At 38.6% G+C, this 14,050-nt stretch overlaps 2 pseudogenes; both read right to left on the bottom strand.

Moving 5' to 3' along the window:
- Window positions 1–1,120: 1,120 nt before the first annotated feature.
- LOC145688620 (small subunit ribosomal RNA) lies at window positions 1,121–1,801 on the bottom strand (annotated as a pseudogene).
- A 3,864-nt stretch (window positions 1,802–5,665) lies between these two features.
- LOC145688633 (small subunit ribosomal RNA) lies at window positions 5,666–6,532 on the bottom strand (annotated as a pseudogene).
- Window positions 6,533–14,050: the final 7,518 nt, after the last annotated feature.

Raw genomic sequence — 14,050 nt, forward strand, 5'->3', positions numbered from 1 at the left:
CCTTACCTACATTAATCTATCGACTAGAGGCTCTTCACCTTGGAGACCTGCTGCGGATATGGGTACGATCGGGCGCACCTCCACGTGTCCCTCTCTCGGATTTTCAAGGTCCATCGGGACTCTCTGGACACCGCTGCAACTGCGGTGCTCTTCGCGTTCTATTCCCTATCTCCATGCGAAATGCTTCCAGGGAACGTGAACGCTGAAACAGAAAATTAAACTCTTTCCAGAGCTCCCGACGGCGTCTCAGAGTCCTGTTAGGTTACCCTGACGAACCTGTGAGGATCCGTACAATACGGTTCCGCTGCCCGGTTCTGGAATAGCCACGAGCCAAGTGATCCACCGTTCAGGGTTGTAAAAATTCTACAACAGCATTTCACTTATGCCGTGCAAGACATTAAAGTTCGTTTGACTTACCGCATCGGGGGCCGCACTGCCACCTGTTTGGCCCCGTCAGCTGCGGTCACTAACCACAAAGCTGGGCGTGTTCATTCGAACGCCTTTCCCTGCATCATAAGGAATAATCTTAGGCTGCCCATGAGTTTGTAGCCAAAAATCATGGCTACCAGTTTTACATTGAAGGCCATCTTGAAGAGAAAAGGATACTGGCCTACAAAGCAGCGAATTCTAGCTCTAGTCGCCCGACCAGAGCGTATTAAAGGCTTCTTGTGCTACTACCGTGTAATCCTTTCTCCTCAGAGCCTTTTCAAGACTTCTCCCACAAAGCAGTCACAGGCTACTCGAGTTCTTGGAGGACAAGCTTCCGTTCTACCCCAGCACCCGACATCCGCCACAAGCATTTTAAACGCTCCTGCTCCGATGGAATAAGTCTTACTCTCTTAGTCTTTTCAAGACTTCTGCTCCACCGAAATAAGCCTGCTCCAATCCTTAGATGACACACGGCCTGTGTCAACAGGTAGCCTACGCTACCCTCGCCGATGACAGTGGCTCCCGTTCTTTCTGCTCGCTTCCCAACTGTAGGGAAGACACGGCTCACCTTCCTCTCCTTCGCTGTCAAGATCAGTGGCTCCCGTTCAACTGTGTCAATCTAACTGATACGACACACTAATAAGAAACTTTTGACATCAGCCACCGCAGTGGTGATGAATTGATAATGATCCTTCCGCAGGTTCTCATACGGAAAACCTGTTACGACTTTTACTTCCTCTAAATGATCAACTTTGGCCATCTTTCCGACACGTCGGTACCACCGCAAGAATGGAGGTGCCGGGTATCAGTCCGAAGGCCTCACTAAATCATTCAATCGGTAGTAGCGACGGGCGGTGTGTACAAAGGGCAGGGACGTAATCAACGCAAGCTTATGACTTGCGCTTACTGGGAATTCCTCGTTTATGGGACATAATTGCAAGCCTCAATCCCTAGCACGAAGGAGGTTCAGCGGGTTACCCGGACCTTTCGGTCAGGGAAGACACGTTGATTCTTTCAGTGTGGCGCGCGTGCGGCCCAGAACATCTAAGGGCATCACAGACCTGTTATTGCTCAAGCTCGTGCTGCTAGAGGCAGCCTGTCCCTCTAAGAAGACATGAACGTTGGAAAAAAACATTCCAACGCCTTGTTAGCAGGCTAGTCTCTCGTTCGTTATCGGAATTAACCAGACAAATCGCTCCACCAACTAAGAACGGCCATGCACCACCACCCACTGAATCAAGACAGATCTCTCAATCTGTCAATCCTTCCAGTGTCCGGGCCTGGTGAGGTTTCCCGTGTTGAGTCAAATTAAGCCGCAGGCCCCACTCCTGGTGGTGCCCTTCCGTCAATTCCTTTAATTAATGTAATTAACGAAAAAGTACAAGAACAAATACTCAAAGAAAAAGATAGAATTTATAGAGATGTAGATGGAGAAATAGAAGGGATTAGGAGGGAGATGATAGATTAGGAAAAGGAGTTGTAAAATTTACGAATGAGATTGGAGGGAGAGGAAAGAATCAGTAGTAAGGACCAGGATTGTGTAAATGAGTTAATGAGAATGAATGGTTATAGTCAGAAAGAAATAGAAGTTAAAGGAAAAGAAATCTCAATGTTGAAGCTCCAGATTCAAAAATTAAAGTGTCAGATGTAAAGTTTAGAGATAGATTTGAATAGATTAAATGAAGAAAAAGTTGATATTGTACGGAAAGCAAAGGAGAGAGAGGAGAAGGAAGAAGAGCTTCTTATGGTTAGAATTAGAGTTGGAAGACCAAGTAAGATATTACTCTAATAAATTTAATGAACATAATGGTGTTATTCAAAGAAATAATATGAACGAGGTGGGTATTATTACTGAGGTGAGTGTTCCTGTTGGATGAGAGGTTGTTGGATTGGAAAATGATAGTCAATCTGTAACAAATATGTTGGAACCTCAGCCGCTGGTTAGTGGGGAAAATAATAGTTTTGAATCTGTGGGTGTAACGAGGGATATAATATTAGATATTCAGGATTATTGTAATTCCCTCTATGTTGAAAATTTGAAAGAGGATTGGTTAGGTTTGGATTTTGAAATAAATAACTTACTAAACGGTGTGCATGTTGAAACGGATGTCTTAGACAGTTGGTATAATAAATTTATTCAAATTATCGGTGGTAAGAAAATGATTGCTATCGGAAAAAATAATGTTGGTGGAAAAAAGGTATAAATTGTTTGTCAAAACAGGGTAAATATGCTAACGTTCAAGACATGTATATAAGCAATCCCGCTAAGTTGGCCACATTGATTTTTGAGGATCGTACTAACGTTGATGAAAGAGGTTCTCCAGAACCTGATGATATGCAGAGTTTTTATAGTCAACTTTGGGGTCAACATGGTAAATGTACTGCTAAATATTTGTATGAAGATAAATTGGAAAGTACAGTGAAAAAGTCTCTATTTACTCCTATTACTACTACTCAAATTTATAAAAGGGTTAAGAAGTTACAGGGAAATACATCACCTGGTTTTGATGGCCTTAAGAAGGAGCAAATAAACAAACCTTTAGTTGTTTATTTATTAAGCAAATTATATAATGTAATATTAATTAACGGTAAGGTACCCACAGCCTGGAAAAGGAATAAGACTACTTGAATTCCTAAGGTAGGAAAGGATTTGTCTTCGATGTCAAATTGGAGACCAATTACAATTTCATCTATTATGTGTAGGCTTTTTTCAGGCTTGTTGGAGGTAAGATTATCTCCTGTGTTAAATCTTCATGAAGCGCAAAGGGGATTTATTGTTTTAAGCAGTACGATGTTAAATTGCTTATGTTGGATACCCTAATTAAATTGGGGAAGACAAATAAAAGTTTTGTTGGCGTTCTTATTGATGTGCAGAAAGCATTTGATTCTATCCCACATTAGGCCAGCATATTTGCCTTGCAAAAAAGATATATTCCTGTTGGCTTCGTTAAAATAATTGAGGATTTGTATAGTGATAATACTACAATTTTTACTAGTACTGATGTAACGGTCAGGGTATTACGCGGTGTAAGGCAGGGAGACCCCTTGAGTCCTTTGTTATTTAACCTGGTGTTAGATTCTGTAATAAGACATATGTATAATGGTGATTGTGGCCTCGATTTAGGTAGTATAAAGAACTCAATAGCAGCATATGCGAATGACGTTATGCTTATGGCGAAATCAGAAGCTGAATTACAAATTGTTAGATTGGTTTTCTACTTATATAAGTGAAATTGGATTGAGGATTTCTGTCGATAAATGTCTCTCTTTTGGGGTCTCACCCAGAGGTCGAACATGGTCTAGTGTTGATACTAACTTAAAGTTAGATGGTTGTGGAATTAAAACGATAACCGTAGAAGAGCCCTTTATGTATCTAGGCTGCCAATATACATTGGCTAAAGGTGTTGAGAATAAGTGGCAGCTTGGAAATTTGGAACGAATGCTTGTACGATTAGGGAAATTAGAGTTAAAGCCAAGGCAAAAAATTAAGTTACTAGAAACATATTTGTTACCCAAATTCTTTTATATTTGGATATCTAGTTTTGCTACATCTACTTACCTTAAACAGGTAGATGATATGGTACGAGGGTATATTAAACGCTGGCTTCACCTTCACCCCTCTACTATTGATTCAGTGTTGTATACTAAAAAAAAGGGATGGAGGTCTTGGTTTCCCTAATATGGTGAATATCATTTTATTGGCTCAATTGAAATTTATATACACACTTAGAGCTTACGGTAAAGATGATTTTTTGAAAGATATGTATATGAGTAATTTGAATGGTATCGGACAAAATCCTCAATAAATTTCAAATTGAAAGGCCCTATAATTTGCAAGTTTACGTGCAACCAAGATGAGGTTGAAGAATGAATTTACCGATATCTGGAAAACAAAGGAAGCTCAAGGTAGAGGCATTGAATATTTTTGTAATAGCCCGATTTCTAATAACTTTTTATTTGCAGATACATTACCAGATAATCGGTTTATCGATGTTCTTAAAATGAGGTGTTAAGACTACTCTAGCTAGAGTGGATAAAGACATCAATGTGTCCTGTAGAGCATGTAGTGAACCGGTTGAATCTATGTCACATGTACTGGGTAAATGTATCGCTCATGCAGGTCGTCGTATTCAAAGAGACGACAGGGTAGTTGCTATTTTGATAAAGCATTTTGAGATTATATGGTATAGAGTAAGTAAAGAACCAGAGTTTGAGGTTAACGATGGTAAACTTAAACCCGACTTGGTTGTTGCAAAAGATAATAAACGTTTTATATGTGATGCCACCATAAGATTTGAAGAATCTAAAATGGAAGAAAGAGCAATTGAGGAAAAAAGTAGTAAATATGATGTGTTAAAAGGATATTTTAATAATGAATATACTGTTGAAGTTATCCCGATTGTTTTGGGCTCAAGGGGTAGTATTCCTAAATCCCTTAATGGGTTTTTTCGCAGATTCAATGTGCCAAGATTTTTGCAAAGGCGTATGATAAAGTATATTATAAAATCTTCGGTAGAAATTCTTAATTGTCATTTAGATTATTTTAAATAATTCTTTCTCTTTTTAGTTAGTTTTTTTATATATAAAGTTTGAGTATGTTTATAAAAAGTGATAACGAAAGAAAGAAAAGGAATAGTACAGTGATGAAAAGGAGTAAAGGGATCAAATGAGGAAAAGGGAATAAAAATAAGAGGGGAAAAAAGAAAGTAAATTATATAAATTATAACATGTTTGGATACAGTATATATTGATTATGCAAATGACAGTATATATTGATTTGTAAGGATTTTGTAAATGACATATGTATATTTTAAGAAAAAAGGTTAATCTTTGATATCTTGTGTTTATTTTAAAATATGTAAATTTTTAAGGTGTATTTTATGTTTTTATATATATTATTATCCAGGAAGAAATGAATTTTGCTTGCATAAAAAAACAAGAAAAAAGGACTAAAAATGAAAAGAATTTAAAATATATATATATGCATATATATAAAAAGAGAAGAAATATTAGGAAAGAAATAAAAAAGAAAAAAGAAAAACATTAAAAAATAAAAAAAAATAATTAAAATAAAAAATATTGGAAAATAAATAAACAAAAAAAAAGAAGTTTGGTTAAAAATTAATAAATAAACATTTTAATCAAAATGAAGGGAAAAATGAATTAATGAATAAGAAGAGAGTAAGTTAAATAATGTATGTATCAATAAGTGTATGTAATCATATTCTTTCTGGAGTTATTGTCTTGAGATATTATTAATTTTATATTTGTAAAAATCTCATTTATGTTATTTTTAATTCGTTTTGATAGTTATTTTTTATGTTGTTGGGATTTTTTATGTTGTTTATTAGTATGGCTTCGATTTTTTTTAGTTTTTTATGTTTAGAACTGAGGTCCTATTACATTATTTCAATAACCGAACATTCAGGCGACACGGCCTGCTTTGAGCACTCTAATTTGCTCAAAGTAAACGTGCCGACCAATCAAGACACTCAATGAAGAGCACCGAAAAAGGAAAAACCGGCAGGCCGTCCGGAACGATCAGTTAAACGCCGGGTGGCGAACCGATCGTCCGAGACCCAGATCCAACTACGAGCTTTTTAACCGCAAGAACTTTAATATACGCTATCGGAGCTGGAATTATCGCGGCGGCTGGCACCAGACTTGCCCTCCGATAGATTCTCATTAAAGGATTTAAAGTGTATTCATTCCGATTACGAGGCCTCGGATGAGTCCCGTATCGTTATTTTTCGTCACTACCTCCCCGTGCTGGGAGTGGGTAATTTGCACGCCTGCTGTCTTCCTTGGATGTGGTAGCCGTTTCTCAGGCTCCCTCTCCGGAATCGAACCCTGATTCCCCGTTACCCGTAACAACCATGGTAGGCGCAGAACCTACCATCGACAGTTGATAAGGCAGAGATTTGAAAGATGCGTCGCCGGTACAGAGACCGTGCGATCAGCCCAAAGTTATTCAGAGCCACCAAGGAGCCATAACTGATTTAATGAGCTATTCGCGGTTTCACGTTGTTTTTTGCTTGCATTGAGACATGAATGGCTTAATCTTTGAGACAAGCATATGACTGCTGGCAGGATCAACCAGGGAATTGACCTACTAAAAAGCCGGAAAGTGTTGGACACAACCAACACAGCGTTCTAACAAAGGATAGGAAAGCTACACCCGACCAAGCATTTTAGACATCTGTTCCGCTGGAATAAGCCTACTCTTGCGGTGACTAGCTCCCGCTAATATTGGCCGTGTGACAGCCCCAAGAGCATATTAGACTCCCAATCCAATGGAACAAGCCTACTTGTGTCCTTGGGTTACAACAGCTTCTTTCCACACGTTGCCGGTACATCCGACAGAGCACTTTTAAAGACTCCTTTTCTACCAGAATAAGTCTACCTTTGTAAGTGTCTGGCTCCCGTTAGAACTGACTATAAGGGTACCCACAAAAGCACATTTAGACTTCTGCTCCAATGAAATAAGTATTACTCGTGTCCTCTGGGTGTGACAGTAGCTTCCGTTCAAGTATACTTCGCATTCAGTAACCGCACAAAACGGCATCGGCCAGAAGTCAATTGCCCGAAGGCGTGATCGACAGGCTAGGCCTCGGGTTAAGAACGATTGCCTCCTTCCCGTAAACGGCAGGTACTTCCGTATGAGAGCCTAAATCGCACATTCCCCATCGCCACGTGCTCTCTTAGAAACAGCCGTCCGGTCAAGGTTTCTGACATTCTTTTCAAAAATACGAGGAAGTTTTTGGACAACATTAGGCGTGCTGGCAAACACGCACTGCATGCCCTTTAATAGGTCCGCCCATGGGCGCACATCTCGATGAAGCATTCCTCCCAGGCAGCAACAAGGTTTGCAACTTCCTTTCCTCCTTGGCCGGCTAGGACCCCTTTCAATAGCATCCCAGGGTTCTAGCCTGAGGCTGATAAAATTCCTTTTGAGCCTACACTACCATCCGCCGATATTAGTCCGCCTTCAAAATTAACCAACACCAACAGCGATAGTGCGTTTAGACTCCCATAAAGGAACCAACCAGTCTGTTGCTTCCCTACCCAATTTAGCCATTTCCGCCTCTTGCGAAGATTAGCTTTCTGTCTGTGGTCAGAAGTCAAGATTTCTCGACAGACTAAGCCGCGGAGAGAAAAAGGTAAGCCTCATTTAGAAAGCAATACCATTAGCGGTCTCTCCAACCTCCGAGAACAATTTAAAGGAAATGTTTATATAGAAGGCTTGTCCACTACCCTACCTCCTATAGTGTAGAGATTCCTCTCGATACTATATCTGTCTTGAAATTGCCTGCGTTGCGCGGCCTCTTTTTGACCATGACGGCGAATGCAGCCACGGTTGCCGTATACATCCCACACAAAGGTGGGAAAACGTGATTTGACATCCAGTATATATATATATATAAACCGTTACAGAATACGACACACACAACTTCATAACTTTTACAGTCACCTAACTTCTGTGAACAATTTGAAAGTGTAAGCCAGCCTAACCTAATCTAATTATAGAGGAGGCTTGCTGACTACCATACCTCTTATACTGATGAGATTCCTCTCGATTGCACACCAGTCACGAAAAATCACAGAATAACAAAAATGATAGCAAACGAAGCCACGGTTGCCGTCATATCCTAAGGTTATGCTGGGTGAAAAGTCGCCAACAACAATGTTCACAGTTCCCGTCAGATTACCCACTGTTCCCGAAATGTGGTTCATAGATGCCGACCGAAGCATTATAGGTGCCGTCAAAATGCTCAGAAAGGCCCTCAGAGCGTCTAATTTCACACATAATGGTTAATAGTTGCACTCAAAATGCTCCGAGTTGCCGTCAGAATCTTCACAGTAGACGTCAAATTGCTCACACTTGCCGTCAGAATGTTCATAGTTGCCGACTTTTCGTTCATAGTTGCCGACATAAAAGATTATAATTCCCGACAAATGGCTCACAGATGCCGTCAGAATCGTCACACAAGGCGTCACAATGCTCACACTTGCCGTCAAAACGCTCATAGTTACCGACTATTCGTTCATAATTGCAAACATAGGGCTCACATGGGAAGAGAAAGTGGTTCTTGCTTGCTGTCAAAAGGCTCAGAGTTGCAGTTACAATCCTCACAAAAGCAGTCAGTATACTCACACTTGCCGTCAAAGCGCTCATAGTTGCCGACATAGGGCTCACGGTTGCCGTCAAAACAATCATAGTTGCCGACTTTTCGCTCATAATTGCGGACCAAGGGTTCATAGTTGCCGACATACTGGTTTATGTTTATCTTCCAAATAGTCACCATTGCCTCGACAATTTTCACACAAACCTGAAACTGCTAACGCTCGCTGTCACCACGCTCATAGTTGCCGACTTTTCATTCATAATATAAAATACACGGGTGATAGTGTTAGAAAGAATGGTTTATGTTTGCTCTCAAAAGGCTCATATTTCCCGTCAGATTCCTCACACTTACCGTTAAAATGCTCATAGTTGCAGACTATACGTTCATAATTGCGGATATAGGGCTCACACTTGCCGTCAAAACGCTCATAGTTGCCGACTTTTCATTCATAATATTAAACATAGGTCTGATAGTGTAAGTTCAATGGTTCATGATTGTTGTCAAAAGGCTCATAGTTGCCGTCTGATTCCTCACAAAAACCGTCAGAATCCTCACACTTATCGCTAAAGTGCTCATTGTTGCCGACTATTCGTTCATAATTGAGGACATACGGTTCATAGTGGATGACAAAGTGGTCCTTGCTTGTTGTCAAAGATATCACAGTTGTCGTCAGAATCCTCATGCAAGGTGTCAGAATGCTCACACTTACCGCCAAAATGCTCACAGTTGCCGACTAATCGTTCATAATTGACGACCCAGGACTCACAGTACCCGTCAAAACCCTCCTAGTTGCCGACTTTTTGTTCATAATTGCGAACATACGGTTCATAGTGAATGAAAAATGGTCCTTGCTTATTGTCAAAGGTATGACACTAGTGATCAAATTCCTCATCCTAGGTGTCAGAATGCTCACACGTGCAGTCAAAGCGCTCATAATTGCCGACTCTTCCTTCGTAATTGCCGACCCAGGGCTCACAGTTGCCGTCAAAGCGCTCATAGTAGCCGACACTTCCTTCGTAATTGCGGACATAGGGCTCACAGTTGCCCTTAGATGGTTCACACTTGCCGTCAAAATTCTTATACATGTTCTCAAAATTTATAAAATTACTAAATGTCGTACGAAATAGAAAAGCAACGAAGGCTTTACGTATACGACACCTTTCACACCCGCAAATTATGATGCACTTCCTGTAGAGTTATAATAACCATATTTGACGAAACTGTAGCCTTTCGTTAGTAACTCACGGGAAAATTTCCAAAAGTGGACATTTTTAATTTTTAAGAGGTCTAAAGGGAAAATGAAGAAATTCTCCATGTTATTTAAATGGGCCCTTATTTGGACTTGTAATCTCAAAGTTTAGTTACTTGGAATACAAACGTGAAATTCGGGATTCTTGTACGATTTCATTTTCGTTACTTAAGTAAATCAGAAGAAGTGAAAATTTTCAACTTTAGAGTGGTTTTATGGGGAATTGAAAAATCTTCCCTATATTATTTATATGGGACGTCTTCTGCACCCCAACATGTTCAGGTACTTGTGGCAGGATTAGAATGAAGAAATTAGGCATGATTGTAGGCTTTCGGGACTAACCTACAGCAAAATTTCCAAAAGTGATTTTTTTAAAATTTTAGTTGGTGCAAAGTGGGGATGAAGAAATTTCCCATGTAATTTAAGTGGACGGTTTTGCAAACTTATAACGTGCGGAGAAATTTTACATTTCGCTCACCCTTGTGGCCATTTTTATTCGAAACTAAGTTTTTGCACTATTTTAAGGAAACTATTCAAACCAGAATGGTGCAATTTGTACAGTGTATGAACTAGGACACTTTGCACGGGAGTACGTAAAAAGAAGTATTGTATTCTCATTTTATTAAAATAAGAGACCTTAAAATGTTCCGGAGGGTTAAAATTTTGACGGCAGAAAAAGGACACGCTGACCGTGAGGAGCTGCGACCGCAGCCAGGAAGGGTGACATGAGATCACAAAAACCCGTTTTTTTTTTTTTTTTTTTTTTAGAATGAGAAGGAAACCTAACAAGCTGTACAAGAAACGTATCGAAATACAATGCATAGGACAACGTACAAGGAATTTCAATATGTATACAAAATTTCTATGAATGAATATTCAGTTTAACTTTCACCGAAGGGTTGAAATTCTGTCGCCTAAGATACGTGGATATTATTGGTGGAAAAGTAATTTAAAAATACCGATAAAAAGACAATCAATTTACATTTTATTTTACAATATACTATTCTGTGTCAATACGCGAGCAATAACAGAGTAAGAAAAAAATTTGACAACTTAGTTTTCACTCACATTTGTGGTCATGGCTATCTTCAAATTACGTGTTTGCATTATTTTAAGTAAACTTTTCCAACCAGAAAAGTGTACTTTCTACACAAGTTGTACCTGGATATTGTGCACTCGAGTACTATTATAAGGAACTATTGTATCTCCATTTTCTAAAAGAAATGAGACTCTAAATTGTTGTAGAAAGTTGAAAATTTGACGGCAAACCGAGCCCACGCTTAACGTCAAGACCTGCGATTACCGCCGGTGAGAGTAGATTAGAATTTGAAACTTTTTTTTAATTTTCTTTCCTTATCTTTCTTTCTTTCTTTGTTTTTTTTTACTACCGAAAGAAAACCAGTGAAACTAGAGAAGGGAAATCTCTACCGAGAATGTACGAACACATTTTTCATCGAAGTAGGTGGAAGGAATCATCGCAAAAAAACAAAAAAAGAAAAAAAGCTCACGGTTGCCGTCAGGATCCTCACACAAGCCGTCAAAATGCTCATAGTTGCCGACAATTCGTTCATAATTGCAGATATAGTGCTCACAGTTGCAGTCAGATGGTTCACACTAGCCGTCAAAATCCTCACAGTTGCCGTCAAAACGCTCATAGTTGCCGACTTTTCGTTCATAATTGCGGACTAAAGTATCATAGTTGCCAACATAATGGTTCATGGTTGCCGTCATTATGCCCACAGTTGAACACGTATCTCCCATGAAAACTTTAACCGCTTATCGACAAGATAGCTAAAAATCCAGCCTAAAGTTGAAATTGAACGCTGACAGCGGAATCAAAACCTGGAGGATTTTTTTTTTTTTTTTTTTTTACAAAGGAGCGTTCCATGCAATCCCGTAATATGAAATAAACTGAATATTCGTGTGAACGAGTATGAAAATTAGGACCTCTTATATGCGTGTACTTAAGGGATGAGCTAAGTGACTGATGACAGATATGTTAGAATGTGAATGTCGATGAACCGAATAACATATCGTTGTTAATTCACAGATAGAATTGAGACGTGATATATCTTTTCAAACGTAGGTATGTTGTGAGCAGCACTGCAAATTAAATAGTTGGCACCAAGTTAAAAGTGTACTGAAGTACTTTCGTGGAAGATGCAAGCAAGTAGCAGTGCTTAGAGCGGCAGATGTAACTTAAAATATGAGGGGAAAAATGCTTTAAGAAACCATAATGCAAAATTTACACGCCAATATAAATTTTTGCTTCAATGACTAAACAATCGTAGAGTAAGAAAGCATGTTACAACAACTTAACATATTACTCACACTTGGGATCACGGTTATTTCATTTTTTTCTTTCTTTTTTAACTTGTTGCTAGAATAATGAATTATTTTTTATAAAAGGTGTACCTAAATGGAGGTACGCATAGAATGCTTTTGCTTTTAAATGTTCAATTTTGCAGAAAGAGAAGCCACTTTGAGTTGTACCAGAAGGTCTAAAATTTGACGGCGAGAAGAGGCTTCGCTCACCGTCAGCTGCAGTGTACACAGTCGACAACGGTATATGAGAATGCCAAATCAGGTTTATTGTTAATTGTAAATAAACCGTAGAGACAACAAATGTTGAAGTTGTATTCGAAACGTGACCAAACGCGTTATATGGTACAACGTACGAGGAATTTGTATATATGCAATTCTAAGAAACAAAATTCAGTGTATCTTTTACCGGAGGGTTGAAATTTTGTCTGCGAAAACCACCTTCGCTGTCCGCAAAGATGTGCGGACATTGTGAGGGAAAATGAAAAGAAAAATAGTGATAAAAAGAAAAACAACATAAATTTAATTTCACCAAACACTTTTCTGTTTAAGTGGGCGAGCTATAATAGAGTAAGAAAGTAAATAAGAAAAATTTTACATTTCGCTCTCACTTGTGGTAATTTTTATTCCAAATTAAGTTTTTGCACTATTTCAAGGAAACTATTCATACCAGATTAATGCAATTTCTGCAAGACGTGAACCTACATACTTTACAGGGAACTTCGTAAAAAGAATTATTGTATCGCCATCTTTATAAAATAAAACTTTAAAATGTTACAGAAAATTGAACATTTGACGGCAAACAGAGGCCACGCTGACCGTCGAAAGCTGCGAACGCAGCCGGAAGGTGTAGAGGAGAACACAAAATCATGTTCCTTCTCAATTATAAAGAGACCGTAGAAGCTAGAGTAGTGAAAGTTCTACACAAGACGTACTTAAACACAGTTCATGCGACAACGTTCAAACAATTTGTATATACAAATTACTAACAGAGAAAATTCAGTTTCTCCTTTACGGCAGGGTTAAAATTTTGTCAGTGAAGACAGGTTTCCATTGCCGCAAAGATGTGTGGATACTGTGGTGGAAGGTGAGACGAGGAAAAATATTGATATAAAAAAAAATATAAATTTTAATTAACTATATACTATTCTGCGTCAATCGGTTAACTATAAGAGAGTGAAAAAGTAAATTACAATACTATTACATTTCGCTCACCCTTGTGGTCAAGCTTGTTTCAAATTACGTCTCTACACAATTTTTGGGAAATTATTCAAACCAGAATAGTGCAATTTGCACAGAAAATGTACGAAAATACTGTGCATGGGAGTTGATATAAAGAATTGTAGTACCTCCAATTTTATTAAGGAATATATACTTCAAATTGGTCCAGAAGGTTGAAAATTTTACTGCAAGCACAGACCAAACTGGCCGTCAAGGGCTTTGAACGCTACCTGCAAGGATAAATGAGAAATTGAAATATTTTTCCCCACCACTGATAGAAAAACCAATAAAACTAGAATAGTAAAATTTCTACACGGAATGTATGCAAACACAGTATATCGGAGTAGGTTATTAGGAATTTTTATATTCACATTTACAAATAATAATAATGATAACAATAAATAAAAAATAAACATAAAAAAGTTATTACAGTTTAAAATGTAGCAAAGAGTTGAAAATTTTCCGGCTAAAAACGAGGTTTATTGGCCATGAAGATGTGTGGGCATGAAGCATATAATAAGACAATCGTTAGAGCAGCGTGGGGAACGGGAGATAAACATAGAAATAATGAAAAGAAATCACTAATATCCATTCCAGCTTCAATTAATGAACAATGGTGTAGGGAGGGAGCAAACAACAACACTGTTTTTATTCCTTCACATTCGGAATGACGGTCATACAAGATTCTGTTTCTCCACTATCT

This window comes from Thermobia domestica, chromosome 6, assembly GCF_964235325.1.
Source record: "Thermobia domestica chromosome 6, izTheDome1.hap1.1, whole genome shotgun sequence".
Lineage (NCBI taxonomy): Eukaryota > Metazoa > Arthropoda > Insecta > Zygentoma > Lepismatidae > Thermobia > Thermobia domestica.